At 52.5% G+C, this 4,987-nt stretch overlaps 1 pseudogene; it reads left to right on the forward strand.

Moving 5' to 3' along the window:
• The first annotated feature begins 970 nt into the window (after positions 1 to 970).
• Positions 971 to 4,232, forward strand: LOC123396276 (annotated as a pseudogene).
• The last annotated feature ends 755 nt before the right edge of the window (positions 4,233 to 4,987 follow it).

A 4,987-nucleotide genomic window follows, 5' to 3' on the forward strand; every position in this document is an offset into this window, starting at 1 on the left:
GCGGCAATGTGCACACATAGAGACGTGTTCATGTGTGTGTGCATGCAAGAGCTGCGGCAATGTGCACGCATAAAGATATGTTCATGTGTGTGTGCATGCAAGCTACAATAGTATTTTGTGTTTAGCCCAAGTCAAATGCATGCATCGGTTAGTTAGTAGGCTGGCTAAAAACTTGGTTCGTTGGCATCATGCAACATGCATGGCCAGGTCGTGAGTAGTGGGTGGTCATACATGACCGAGTCGTGTGGATCCTAAGTCATTTTAGGAGGTGGTGTGTTAGTGGGTTAGCTATATCTGAGTAGTGGCCGGCTGGCCGAGTGAGCCGGGTCATGAAGAGATTCCAGGACGTGTTAGTTGCATGAGAATAGGTCTTAGTTGGTTAGTGGCGTGAGTGGCATGGCTGTATGGGTGCTCACCCTTGTGTATAAATATGTGTTGCATTGAGTTAATGAAAAGCGAGGCCGTGAGGGCTGACAGAAAACATGAACCAAGGAAGAACACAATGCAACACATATTTATACACAAGGGTGAGCACCCATACGGCCATGTGTCGGCTGTGTGTGAGTTTTTTCTCAGGCATGTGTGTGTGTTCTTCAGAGAGAGTGAAGAGCGATGATAGAGATTCTGAGAAGAGTGAGCTGTGAGAGACAACAAGAGGTACAAGAAGAGCGGCGCTGCAAGGCGGCGACGCCATCAATTGGTATTAGAGCCTGGTTATCGTGGGCGTCGTTCATCATGCCGAAGGCGTCCCGGCGAGGGCGGCGTTCGTCGGTGGCTGCGCGAAGCTTCGAACCATGTGTCGTCCTATGGAGGTGTGCGGCGCTGTGGTTGCCATGGCGGACACGGTGGAGGCGACGCGGCGGACTCCATGTGAGGGGGACCTCGGTGGCGCAAGGTGGATGCCGTTGACGGCGCGATGCTGCTAGCGGCTGGTGTGTGTCTTCATCATCGTCGAGCAGCGTCATGAGTGATGGAGAAAGGTATGTTGCCCGATAAGTTGCGTCACCGGCGGCAAGGACGTGATGGCCATGGAGCGGAGGCCATTGCCATAAGGAGTTTCATGTGCGAGTCGTCGACAAGGTGCGTCATCGTCGACAACATGGAGGTGAGTCACCAGCGAGTTGTGGCACCGGTGACGAACATGGAGGCGAGTCACCGGCGAGTTGTGACACCGGTGACGAACATGGAGGCGAGTCACCGACGAGTTGTGACACCGGTGACAAACATGAAGGCAAGTCACCGGCGAGTTGTGTCACCGGTGGCGAACAAGTGGCTGCGGCGCTGCGATGGCGTTGGCAAGTGGTTCCAGGTGATCCGCATTGGAGATTGAAGAATCAAGATTAAGGGAGAAAATGTTAGCTTTAATCTTGATTCATGTGTGTCCGCATATTTGTTTTGGAGTCATGCATGTAGTAATAGCTGCGGCAATGTGCACACATAGAGACGTGTTCATGTGTGTGTGCATGCAAGAGCTGCGGCAATGTGCACGCATAAAGACGTGTTCATGTGTGTGTGCATGCAAGAGCTGCGGCAATGTGCACGCATAAAGACGTGTTCATGTGTGTGTGCATGCAAGCTACAATAGCATTTTGTGTTTAGCCCAAGTCAAATGCATGCATCGGTTAGTTAGTAGGCTGGCTAAAAACTTGGTTCGTTGGCATCATGCAACATGCATGGCCAGGTCGTGAGTAGTGGGTGGTCATACATGACCGAGTCGTGTGGATCCTAAGTCATTTTAGGAGGTGGTGTGTTAGTGCATCAGTTAGTGTGTGTGCACTGTTTAGTCCCTTGTATAAATATGGCATTGAGATAAATGAAAGTAGGCGATGAGGGCTTGTGAAACAATGTAGTATATGTATGTCTCACGGGGAGTAGCAGCAAAGCTAGTTTCTCCATGGTGAGGGGTGTGTGTGTGTGTGAGTTTCTTCTCAGGCATGTGTGTGTGTTCTTCAGAGAGAGTGAAGAGCGATGATAGAGATTCTGAGAAGAGTGAGCTGTGAGAGACAACAAGAGGTACAAGAAGAGCGGCGATGCAAGGCGGCGACGCCATCACATCCTACGCCGCCTGCCGTCCCACGGCGACTGTTGGGGAACGTCGCATGGGAAACAAAAAATTTCCTACGCGCACGAAGACCTATCATGGTGATGTCCATCTACGAGAGGGGATGAGTGATCTACGTACCCTTGTAGATCGTACAGCAGAAGCGTTAGTGAACGCGGTTGATGTAGTGGAACGTCCTCACGTCCCTCGATCCGCCCCGCGAACAATCCCGCGATCAGTCCCACGATCTAGTACCGAACGGACGGCACCTCCGCGTTCAGCACACGTACAGCTCGACGATGATCTCGGCCTTCTTGATCCAGCAAGAGAGACGGAGAGGTAGAAGAGTTCTCCGGCAGCTTGACGGCGCTCCGGAGGTTGGTGATGACCTTGTCTCAGCAGGGCTCCGCCCGAGCTCCGCAGAAACGCGGTCTAGAGGAAAAACCGTGGAGGTATGTGGTCGGGCTGCCGTGGAAAAGTCGTCTCAAATCAGCCCTAAAACCTCCGTATATATAGGTGGGAGGGAGGGGACCTTGCCTTGGGGCTGAGCCCCAAGGGGGTCGGCCGAGTCCAAGGGGGGAGGACTCCCCCCCCAAACCGAGTTGGACTTGGTTTGGTGGGAGGGAGTCCCCCTTCCTTCCCACCTCCTCATTTTTTTTTCTTTTCCTCTTGATTTTTCATTCTTGGCGCATAGAGCCCTTTTGGGCTGTCCCACCAGCCCACTAAGGGCTGGTGTGCCACCCTCAAGGCCTATGGGCTTCCCCGGGGTGGGTTGCCCCCCCGGTGAACTCCCGGAACCCATTTGTCATTCCCGGCAAATTCCCGGTAACTCCGAAAACCTTCCGGTAATCAAATGAGGCCATCCTATATATCAATCTTCGTTTCCGGACTATTCCGGAAACCCTCGTGACGTCCGTGATCTCATCCGGGACTCCGAACAACATTCGGTAACCAACCATATCTTTACCTAATACTAAAGAGGCTATCGCTTCTGTCGGAATTTCCGCCGAGGCATTTTTACAAAAAGGCCCTTCTCTTTTCTGGTAATGGAAACCGCAGTCCGCACCGCTGCCCGCAGCTCATCCTGCCCGAGCTCCCCTTGCGCCCGCAAGCCGCCTCACCGATGACCCCACATCGCCGCCACGCCCCGTCGGATCTCCGGCCGCTCGGCTGCCTCGCCCCTCTCCCTTCTCCTCCTTCCTCTCAATCTTCTCGCATCTCTCCCTCTTTCGCGCTAAACACGGACCTCCAGGAGGGCCATGGCCCCATAGGCCCTCAATCTCGCCGGATCTGGTAGCGTGCACGCCAAAACCATCGAAAATGGATCCACCCCGGCCAGATCCGATCGAGCCCTGCTGTCGTCGCCACCATAGGGCCGTCCATGTCGAGGTGGTCTTCCAGATCCCGACACTGGAGGGAGCCGAGAGCTTCGAGCCCAACTGGCTGCTGAACTCGCAGAGTCTGTGTGCGCGAGAAGGGCGCGTCGGTGCCGGGCAGCGTCGGCCCGCTCGGGCTACTCGTCATGGCCTCCGACGACATGCGGAAGCACACCGACGTCTTCTTCAGGGTGTTCAGGCAGAACGACAAGTACAAGGTGCTCATGTGCACGGACCTCTCGAAGTCGAGCACCAGAGACGGCGTGTACAAGCCGCCGTACGGTGCCTTCGTGGACATGGACATCGAGGCGCAAGGGGGAGCATCTCGCTCAGAACACTGGTAAATTCCTTAAATCTTTTGCTCTGTTTCAGGTAGCACGAAGTGTAAAAATCGAGCACTAATTACAGCTTGTGATTTCGATGAACAGGTTGACCACTCGGTAGTGGAGAGCTCCGGCGGCGGCGGCATGACGTGCATCACGGCGAGGGTGTACCCGGACCACGTCGTGAACGGCAACAGCCACCTGTACGTGTTCAACAACGGCACCGGCGTCGTTAAGGTATCCAGCCTCAACGCATGGGAGATGACGACGGCGACCGTGAACGTCCTCCCCGACGGGCTGATCGCGGCGAGCTCGGTGAGCAGAGCTCAAGCCTATTAGGATTCGGGAGCTGGGTTTTCTCTCGATGGATGGATGGATGGCCATTGTGAATTTCTACGGCCGATTGGATTTGCCTGCCCAATTGTGGCTCAGGTGTACAAATGGAGGCTCCTTCATTGTTTGCCGGAACAACACAGAAGGAGGATTCTAGGATGCTGCAAAGGATAAAGATTGTAGGAAGATTTCTGTCTAGGACTCTAGGTGTTGAAGTTTTTGATACTGTTAATAACAGTACTGTAGTATACAGTAAGTAGCACGCATGCCCTGCATGTTGGGTATTGGCATCAATTTAGAGTATTAAAAATGGTCATGATTTCAAAAATTCTTCATGATTTCATGAAATTAAGAGTGATAGTGTATGTCGATGATACAACAAAATATGGTCGTGACTATTTAAAATTATGTTTTTTCCCGTTGCAACGCACGGGCCCTTTTGCTAGTAACTCAAATACGCATAAAACAACGTCGAACCTTAAGTGTGCAGACCCTGCGGGTTCGAGAACTATGTAGACATGACCCGAGAGACTCCTCGGTCAATATCCAATAGCGGGACCTGGATGCCCATATTGGATCCTACATATTCTACGAAGATCTTATCGTTTGAACCTCAGTGCCAAGGATTCATATAATCCCGTATGTCATTCCCTTTGTCCTTCGGTATGTTACTTGCCCGAGATTCGATCGTCAGTATCCGTATACCTATTTCAATCTCGTTTACCAGCAAGTATCTTTACTCGTTCCGTAATACAAGATCCCGCAACTTACACTAAGTTACATTGCTTGCAAGGCTTGTGTGTGATGTTGCATTACCGAGTGGGCCCCGAGATACCTCTCCGTCACACGGAGTGACAAATCCCAGTCTTGATCCATACTAACTCAACTAACACCTTCGGAGATACCTGTAGAGC

The sequence above is a fragment of the Hordeum vulgare genome, chromosome 1H (assembly GCF_904849725.1).
Source record: "Hordeum vulgare subsp. vulgare chromosome 1H, MorexV3_pseudomolecules_assembly, whole genome shotgun sequence".
NCBI lineage: Eukaryota > Viridiplantae > Streptophyta > Magnoliopsida > Poales > Poaceae > Hordeum > Hordeum vulgare.